The sequence below is a fragment of the Vespa mandarinia genome, chromosome 9 (genome assembly GCF_050613455.1).
Source record: "Vespa mandarinia isolate Hongniang chromosome 9, ASM5061345v1, whole genome shotgun sequence".
NCBI lineage: Eukaryota > Metazoa > Arthropoda > Insecta > Hymenoptera > Vespidae > Vespa > Vespa mandarinia.
Genome location: NC_140818.1, coordinates 25,957 through 36,775, shown reverse-complemented (window position 1 = coordinate 36,775; position 10,819 = coordinate 25,957). Strand labels below are relative to the sequence as shown.

At 29.2% G+C, this 10,819-nt stretch overlaps 1 long non-coding RNA gene across 2 annotated transcripts; it reads left to right on the top strand.

Moving 5' to 3' along the window:
• The first annotated feature begins 404 nt into the window (after positions 1–404).
• On the top strand, positions 405–2,650 carry LOC146872728 (uncharacterized). Of its 2 annotated transcripts, XR_014982524.1 has the most exons (4): positions 405–664; positions 988–1,375; positions 1,470–1,603; positions 2,560–2,650. It is a non-coding gene; the product is annotated as an uncharacterized LOC146872728 (long non-coding RNA). The 2 variants fall into 2 exon arrangements; XR_014982523.1 differs by lacking the exon at positions 2,560–2,650 and having other exon boundaries at positions 1,470–1,829.
• The last annotated feature ends 8,169 nt before the right edge of the window (positions 2,651–10,819 follow it).

The following is a 10,819-nucleotide window of genomic DNA, read 5'->3' as shown; positions in this document are numbered from 1 at the left end:
AACTCAACAAATGTGTAACCAACATCATGGTTACACAACGTATAAGTTCATATATCATACACATATGCATGCATACATACGTAGGGTTATTAAAATCAAGTTACTTTCTTTCACATTGGCAAACGACTATTTTTCGTCCGTTTATTGCTAAGCGCGTGATATGGTCATAAAAGAAAACGAATGAGTCGGAAAAAACAATAGGATTTGAAAGACGTATAAGAACATTCTGTAAGAGGTTGTGCTGACATCGAACGCATCGTTTGTAGCCTGATTATATTACCGTTTAACATTATTTTTCGTTGTTCATTATTACATAACATACCGTTTAACATTATTACTCGTTAATTATTCCTTATAAATCGATTTTACATGTACATAATCTTATTTTATATTAATAAAACTCTATCACATTTTACAGGTTATAATATATAAAAAGCTACGAATCGACGAAACTCAATACAATACTGTGAAGATCATATCTTATTTTTTATTGCTCTTCAAGTTTTATTGCTCTTAAGTAACAAATGAGTAAAAAAGTAAGCAAATAAGTGTCTATTAATAAATTTTATATAAATTTAGGGGTAGGTGACCTCTCAGAATAATACAATATCCGCTCATGATAATTGACTTGGCTGTTTACATTTGTTAATACACTATTATATAGGTACATAATATTATTTTCTTATTTATTATTTCAATGAAAACATTTAACTTTATTTTATTTTAGGATAATTAATAATTATCATAATTATTATTATGTTATGTATTTTTATTATAGAACAATTAGCATTATAACTGTTTTCAATATTTTGTAGATAATAGTTGATGCGTTGTTAATCTTTTTCATTTTGTAATATTTTTATTTATTTCATTGTTACTTTTTATTGGTATAAATTTAAATAATCTCTTAGTTTTTGATTATATATATTCAATTATTTTTCTTTATTATAACAATGATACTAATATTGTATTTGCGTTTCATTTCAGATCATTATTACAGCCGTTTGTGCAGTCATGAATGAATTAATATTTGTTTCAATAAAACAGAATCATATGTATACTTAATGTTTTTTCGTTAATTTAAATGTGTTTGCGTTTTGCAATTTCAATTAATTTTTAGAAGCATGTGTACTTGAATAGACTGTATACAAAGCAATCATAGAATCAGTGTTTATTTGTATAAAAGTTTATTTATCTTTTCTTTTTTATAGTCACATAGATTATACTTATATACTTATATAAAACAAACAATAGATATTTATGAATTAAATTTATTGTTCGTTTCTTAATTATTAAATAATTTTCGCATATTAGAATCAATGCATTATGGAAGTTGATCAAAAATCTGAAACACTCCTTCTATAGAAGAATATTGGTAAGTAAATGTTTAAATTGTATAGCTAATATAATTTTATAATCTTTTTTTATTACAATAAATTTAATAACAATTTCTTTTAATCCTTTTTTAGATCATCGTTGCATTATTATTAAGTACATCTACTACAACTTCAACTTACTTCATTTTCAATCTACATCAACCTCTTTCATTTTTGATCTATTGCAATGCGGAGGAGTGCTTTAAAATCATCGTGAAACTTCTTAAGTAATAAATGAACGAATTTAACTTTCTTTAGTATTCATCACACCAAAGACGAAAAGTCCAAATTGACACGAATTACTGGATGTAATTTTTTCAATAAATTATTGATGAGCATCACCGTGATCATTAATAATTTCTTTTTTAGATAATTTAGTAATTGTGCAGTTTTTAATAATAATTCTGCTATATCTATTCTATATTTAGCATCATTATGTTCTTTTTTTATTTATTTTTTGTATAGAATATATATATTAAAAAGTTTAGAAAAGTATAGAAAAAGTTTAGAAAAGTATAGAATCTATGAAAAAACATTTTTCGGTATTTTTTTTACATATTTTGTTATAATTGATGGTATTGTCTTTATTAATTACTAATTGTTTTGCACATTTTCTGATAAGATATACTATGTTATTTTTGTTAGATATGTTATTACTAAAAACATCTAGACAATCATTATCTGTAATACTAAATTTTGTTACACTATTTCAGATCATGTCAGCACACTTATTTTTATCAGTCTTTATTTTTGTTTTTGAAGATATTATGTCATATTTTTTAAATATATTTAAGAAATAATAGTAGAGAAGAAGGAGAATCATAATTAGTTTTGGCCATACAAGCAATACAATTAATCACTTTCGCTGATACTGATTCGGGGATATGCGTGATTAAACTGTACAAAATAATTTTAAACAAATCGTAATTTAACATTAAGAGTTTCGGCAGAATCTCGCACTAAGAATTCTTTTTGTACATATTTTACACGAATATTTAAAGTAAAACTTTTTATTAATAATTATTTACAATATGATACTCTTCAAAATAATGTGAAATGTGTAATGTAACAAAACTTTGCTTATATTCTCACCTCGGGAATAGTTTCACTTCGTTTTATATTTTCTGCATACACTACAGTTTCTTCAAGATTTTTTTTTTAATTTTGATTGATTTATTTGTAGATGAAGTGGCGTATCATCAGCAAACATCCTTCATTGTGTTCCATTATCAGGAATACAAACAGTTTGTAAAATTTATTCTGCAACATCCAATCAAAATTTAGAAAAAAAGTATTTCTTAGTTTTTGCTACATTTATTATTAAGTGTTATAAAATGTCAATTCATTAAATAAAAAATATATTTTGGAGCTTTTAACAAATTTTCTTATCATTGAAAAAAAAAGACAAGTACTGTCTTGTAAATTTACTCTACCTATTATTACAATTCATAATGACTATCGGTTTTGTAATAGTATTATTTGGATTATTCTTATTTTCCCATTTTTTCTTTTCTGTTTCAATCATTTTAAGTTTGTGCTTTGCAGATAGCAAATATCTTTGTTATCTCTCTATTTTATAGCTAATATGCCACTGCATGATTTTGAAAGAATTTGAAATCTTCAATTTTGTCTCTGCAAGCTCTTTTGGCATATTCTTTTTATTTGATTTAATTCTTCCTATGATATTTATCAACCTTGAAAAATAAATGTTGTAATTAATGTAATATTAAAAGATATGCGTTAACTTCATTAACGAACTTTATTAAAACATTCTAAGCAAAGGTATTACAAGAATTGTCAATTTTTTTGGTTAAATTTCTGGCTGTATTATACTTGAATGTTTTTGCATTTGTGTTATAACATTCAGAACAATAATTTTGTATTTTGTACATTTCTCCATCTTTTTTTTTGATGAACATTTCTTTTATCAACCCGAGTTGCAATTTTTTAATTTGAATACTACATGAGAAGATCGACTAATTATTTACGAAATGTTGTGATAACATTTTTCTTTCTGTTACATTTTGGAAGATAAATAAGGGATTCACAACAACGGCATTTAAGAAAAACTCGAAAGCTAACTTTGAAGTTAGATGACTCGTTAATGCATAGTACTTCGAATGAATCGTAATATTTTAAAAAATTTTTATTCAGTTTGTCTATGACGATTTGCACTTTTGACAAATGATTAGATACATTAACTACTGTATTATCTGCGAAATACGATATTTTAACAATACTTTAAATTAATCTTTACTTATTATTTTTCATGGGTATATTTCTATGACTAAAGAAAGTACCTGGGACCAATACAAATAATTCAGCAGTTTCTTTAGTACAATAATCAAATTGTTTGACATTAACTTTACATCTAAACGATATGGTTTGAAAAACGATAAAGAATCTACATATTATGTTTTTATTAATTACTGTTATTTCTACTGTTATGTCAGGAATTTTTAAAAATCTGGGAATTAATTTAATTGTCAAAAGTTTCATTTTTCTGTTTAATCCGGTCTGCAATTCGTCCTAATCCGGAGCGAAATTTTGTTTGAACTGAACTAACCACTCTATACATCGACATTACAATTCAAAACAAAAGGTGCTTTTGAAAAGCAGATATTAAAGAATGTATTTATGGCATTAGATATCGCACTGAACGAGATGGTATTTAAAATTGTAAAGTAACCAGAAAACACATGATAATAACAACAGCCAAAGTAACACATTAAGTGTGTACCTATGGAAGTGGAGGTTAGGACAATCAGAGAGTTAACTGTGGCATACCGAAATCAATCTTTTTTTTTTTTACGGAAAATTCGCATTCTTCTAAAGGAAGATTCATTCAGTGATTTTAACGAATTACTTTTTAGTATTTGTCATCTGAATGGCAAAAATTATGATTTTTTATATATTATAATTTTAATACATCTGTTTTAATCATCTTTGTTTTCCCAATTTTTCTATAAATTGTATACTTTTTTTAAAGTTAATAATTCCGCATGGATACTTTCTTGTTATGTTTCTGCTTCATACCATCTGATGATTATTTCTGAAGCTGCGAATGTTTCAGAATGTGTAGGAAAATAGTTGTTTTGTAGGAAAATATATCGTCTTCTTCACTGCTTCCTTCATTAGAGATTCATTTAATCTTTTTAAAAATTTCTTCATCATATATATTTCCTTCATTATTTTCAGGCAATTGTGTTATATCACTTTTATCATGATTTGTACATTCTGGTATGTTATATAAACTTAAAAGAATTTCATTGGCATCACTCGATATTTCGTATATTTTATCGTAATCTACAATATGATTTATATTTGATAATAATTTATTCCATCCATTTTTTAGTGTATAATTTGTAATATTATCCCATGCATTAGTAACAAGATATATACATTCTTTCATATTTAACTTCTTATATGCCTGTAATACATTGTTCTCAGTGTTATCACATCTCGGTATAAACTTATGCATTATGTGTTTCTTATAATATTGTTTGAAATACTCAATTACATCTTGGTCCGTAGGCTGTATTAATGATGTAATATTAGACGATAGAAAGAAGATTTTTATAAACTCATCTTTTTCATTTAAGATATCACAGGATGGATGGCTCATTGCGTTATCTATCAACAATGATGTTTTCTCTCGTTTGCCCGTTTTTAACTATTGTTCTTTTACTGCTGGCACAAAAATCGTTGAAAACTATTCAATAAAAATATTAGAATTCATTCAAGCATTTTTCTGAGACATATATGTAATAGGCATAGTATTTAAATTACATCTTTGAAACATCGAAGTTTATTACTCTTTCCAATTAACCCATTTGCATCATGCGTCTACTTAATGTGCCGTATTAAAAAATCAGCATTGTTCAATTGATGATCGGCCCGTATCACTGCGCGTAGTCGGTCGTAAGTGCATCACATCTGAAGAATATTCGGTAACTGGTAATGAAAAGCAATGGCGGGCTCGCTTGGTGTAAAAGACAATCGCAGCTTGCGGATATATCCGCGTTTGGATGCAAATGGGTTAATAAAACGGGAAGCTTATGGTTTCCAGTGTCATCCGCACAAACAAGAACCGTGATTCGATCTTTATTGACTTTATTACCCGGTAATGAGCGTTCATGTTGACAAAGTCTTTGGCGGAAATGATTTCCATAACAAGCTAGTTTTATCTGCATTTATATACGTTTCCTAACAGATAATTTTCTTTCCTTAGTAATCCTATAAACTCTTTTTAAAGATTTCAGCTGCAAATTTATCCGATAAGAGTTTTTCGTCTGACACAATCTACGAATACTGTAACGTGATTTGAAATTTGCTAACCAATCCGATGATGCTTTGAAATTACAATCTCCGTTCAATTTTTGATTATACTTTAAAGCTTTTTCTCATACTATAGGTCCCGATATAGATTCTTCTGTCTCTCTTTAGACAAAACTATCCATACATAGAATACAAACATTCATATCAAGAATTTTATTGTTAGCAGACTTTTATATTTGTCCGTGTGCATTACGATGAACCCTCATTATAATTAAGAATTTATCACTTTCGTCTTTTAATGTTACAAACTGTTGATTTTTCAATTCTAAAAGTCGCTGCTATTTCAGTTATTGTTTCACCACTTCAGTATTATTTCATTAATCGAGTGAGTATTTCACATTTCGTTTGAATTGATAAAATGGTACGCTTAAGTTTCAACATATTGGTTTATACAGTAAAGATTAATTGACAATGATGTTTTAATATTATAACTTGTCCTTAACAGCTACATATCCTCAATATTTAACCGATATTCGGATAATCGAAGTTCTACTGTATTTGATTTTATATAAATCTGCTTCTCCGTCAATTTCTGAATCTGTTGATGAATCCGTTATCCATGAAAACGCCGCTTTAAGTAAGAATGTTTTGTATGTTATTTTCTTTCCATTTATATCTGTATCCGTTTTAAATGAATTAAAAAGTGCACAATTGGTAAAAACATCATCACTCGTTTGCTCCACTTTTTCTTTTTTCTAAAAATTAAATAATATAATAAATACTGATTTCCACGATCTATCCCTTTCATATACTTATACTTATTTGTATACAATTATTGTCTTGGATTTTTTAATTGATCTAATTGATCATTATTTTACGTTTTTGGTTTTCATTGCTTGTATAGAATGTATCGTCGATATCATTAGAACAATTAAACTTAAAAATTTTATTATTTCTAGTTATCTCTAATATCCATTGTTATTCTTGAGATATTTATATATTTATCTATTACTTGATAGTGACATCTATTCGATTCTGTAACTGTATATTTCAAAATTTCATCTCCAATAAATAATTGTACGATATCTATTACATTTTTTAAGACCTTGGTAGTATTTTTATACAGATTCTAAGTAATTGATAAAAGGTTCCAAAATAATTGATTTGTCTTTTGTTGACCATGTATCATTATCTACTTCAGTATTATCAGCATCGTTAGATCGCAGATAGCTGTGTACTAGAGATTGGGAAATAAGATGGAGAAAAAGCAACACAAAAACAGAAATAGACACAATAGATGCGTCACGATAGATATGTTAAAACAGCAGGGTATAAGAAACACTATTCTCGTTGAAGAAAGTCAGAGTAGAAAAACGATTTCGAACAGGCAGATTCAAAACTACCGAACCACCTTCGATGTTTATATTTGGTATTTTTTGCGATTGTGTAGATTTAAAAATCGAGATCTCGATATTCTTACGCGATTTTCTGGTAGTATATTCATATTTTTATTGGGCAGAATATTTTCGCACAGTACGTAAACGAAAGAAGCAGAGACGGCGAATGAAAATGAAGAATAATCGATTTCATTACTCTGATCTATTTTTTTTTTTTAACTCCCAGAAATTTCCCTGCAATTTGTCACATTCGGTGAGACATTCGGCGAGTTGTTTTACTTTATTGAGCGTAGCACGTGAGTGCTATTACAATATCCTTAAATCTTCTTGCTATATTGTTGTAGAGATCAACTAGCTTAGTGTCGTTAAGTTGTACTTATAGGATTACAAGAGGTGTGAGAATGGTTGGCATGTTGATGGTATTAATGCGAGATAGTGCATTTGCGACTGTGTGATCATCATCCTTCACATAGACTATGCCAGTGGAGAATTGTAAGATATAGTCGAACTATCGTAGTTGACGTTTCGATGCTTTGTTCACTTTTTGTTTGAAGGCAAAAGTAAGTAGTTTTTGGTCTGTTTTGATAACAAATTAACGGCAATTTAGCAAGTGATGGAAAAATTTGACCGATCCAAAAATAGCAAGGAGTTCACGATCGTATGTGCTATATTTTTGTTCTGTCTGGCTCAGTTTTCTGGAGAAAAACCCTATAGGTTTCTAGGTATCATCTTCTAGCTGTTCTAGTTTAGCTCCAGTAGTAGTTCCGGATGCCTCGGTTGTAAAAGCTATTGATTAGTTTGAAGATAAAAAAGTGAGCAATCTGATTGATACGAGTGTGTTTTTGCATGTTTCAAATGTCTCATTGGCTTCAGGAGTCCAAGCAATCTTGGTTTTATCATTTTTTATGGACACTTTGAAGTAACTGTTGAAAGGAAGCATGATCTGAGCTATACAGCGATGATAGTAGTTGATCATGCCAAGAAATCTGCGGAGTTTAGCGATAGTTTCCAATTTCGGGTATCTTTTAATGGCATCAAATCGTTCGCACGTTGCAGTGTAACCATGTTCATTGATAGTGTATCCCAGGAAATTTATCTCCGTTTGATTGAACAGGTTTTTTTTTAATTGATAATGAGATTGTTTCAAGCGTTCGAGAATGAGACGTGTTCCAGGTGTTGGTCTTCGTCATTCGAGAATACCATAGTGTCATCCACATAGACGAATACGAAGTCCAGGTCTCTAAAGAGTGCGTCTATGAATCTTTGGTATTTGGCGTTTTTTAAATCAAAAAGCATACCTAGGTACTCGTAAAGCCCCGATGAAGTTACGATGGAAATTTTTTCAATGTCATCCTCGTGCATAGGTAGTTGTAGGTATGCTTTTTTGCCGTCGATTTTACAGTAACGTTTTTTGTTATGTAGACGTGGAAAGAGATTTTGGATGAGTGGAGGGCTGTACATGTCTGGATCAGTGACATCATTGAGTTCATGATAGTCACCGCACAGATGATGACTGCAGCTGTTGTCTTTCTTTCATGTCATATGAATAGGACTGGTGTACATACTGCTAGAGGATTTAATGATTCCGGAGCCCAGAAGTTTTCTGATTTGAGTTTTGATGAATTCATTTCCATCATCTCATCTATGAGATTTTTCTCCCAGTGCTATTTTGTTTTGGAGTCCTCTGTAGAAGTTCACTTGATATTATTACTATCGCTACTACTATTATTATAATAATATATAATGTAATAATATAGTAATAAAAACAATAATAAGAAGAAACAAAAGAATATACTTATATTGTATACATCACATATTGACACATATGATGAAGATAATTTATGATAACAAAAGGAAAAATGTATCATATTTCGTGGTGGTTTGACGCGCAAATTCTTAACAAATTGTGTCCTTAATAACTTCGACGCATAACTTTCCATCTAATACGAACGACATATGAAGAGAAGTACGAAATGTTTCCTTTGTTTTCATCCGCTATTGTTTCTTTTTGTCTTACTACTTTATGATCGTAATGATTCGTTTGATTCATTTCCGTTATATCGTTATGATTCGTTTCCACACTGTTTCTTACTCATGATCGGTCGAAGCTTATTGTCTTTATTATTATAATATAAAATGTAAAATAATATCTAGATTTATATAAATAATATTTAACTTCATTTTTATTATTATTATTATATTATATTATTATTAGTAGTAGGAATAGTCGAAGTCGTATAGACTGGACTAGTCCTACAGAGGTAACCATGTAAGAAAAAAGCGCTGGGAGTTCTACTTCATAGGTGGAAATGAATTCATGTTTTAATTTATATTAAAATAATATAATATATAAGTATTTACTAATTATTATTAAGAAAATATTAGATAAATTTTTATTTTTTTCGCAGATTTATATACTAATTCTTACCTGTCAATTATATTTATTATTTCTTATGCATTTATCGTAAAACAAATACGTACCGACATCGTATCTAACACGGATCACTGCGAGACGCAAGCTACCATTAAAATAAGATATACATATGAAAGATTGAAAAGTGTGCGTTCATATTCTACTAACCTACTTACTTTAACTTACACGAAACCTATTGTTATGAGAAATAACCAAACAAGTTTATACACCGATATGATAAGGTATCATGGTGGGGACATCGTTCGCCGTTTGTTTTTGTAGTTCATATTTTGTCCATACTTGTCGCAGAAGTCATACATGCTTTGAACAAAAGATAGTGACCAGCCTTAAAGAAAACAAGAAAAAGGAATAAAAGAGTCGCCAAGGGAAATGTATAGGTAAGAGTTGATTTTACATTGCTATGATGGTGTTGAGCTGTAGTTAGAAGCAACGAGAGAACATGGGGTTTTTGATTTATTCTTTATAGGATCATTTTTGAATAACCAAATAAAAACATATGTATCTTATAGCTGTTCTTTGTAAACTGATTTGAATTGTTCTTCTTTGTCGGCTCTCGTTCATCGTCCATTACCTTTCTTTATTCTTTGTCGATGGCTTTAAGCTTTGCCTTTTTATTTTTGAATACGAAAATTTTCTTCTCCTATCTACTTGCATATATGCGTTTGTATTTTATGTTTATCCACATAAATAATTCAGTGAAGAATATTTTTGTTTTTTATAACTCCCAGGAATTTCCCAGGAATTCGTCACGTGAGATATTCGGCGAGTTGTTTTATTGAATTGAGGGTATCACGTGATAGTGCTATTCTCAGTGGAATAGCACTATTACAATATCCTGTTGTTTCAGACGTAACTAGATTTTGAGGTCTTTTTTTTATGTCTTCTTGCTGTATTGTTGTAGAGAGTGTTGGCTAGCGGTTTAGGGTGGTTTATATTTGTCAGACATACGCTGTATCTTCTTTGATACTGCTGGGATTTGTAAATCATTACGTAAGTCCTCGTTTTTGACATACCATGGCGCGTCCACAATTGTGCGGATTATTATTGTTTGCATAGCTTTCATTTTGGAGATATAACTTTTAGCTACCGTGTCCCATAACAGGATGCTGTACATCCAAATAGACTTTATTATTGTTTTGTATATTAGTAATTTATTTTCTATACTTAGTTTAGATTTTCGGCCTGTTAACCAGTAAATGTCTTTTCTTTTAAGTTTAATTTGTAGTATTTTTTTATGTGTTGTTCCCAGGTTAGTTTAAAGTCAAGGTGCAAATCCAAATATTTGATTGATTTTGTTTGCGGTATTTCATTATTGTGTATAGTGATTGCTGGTA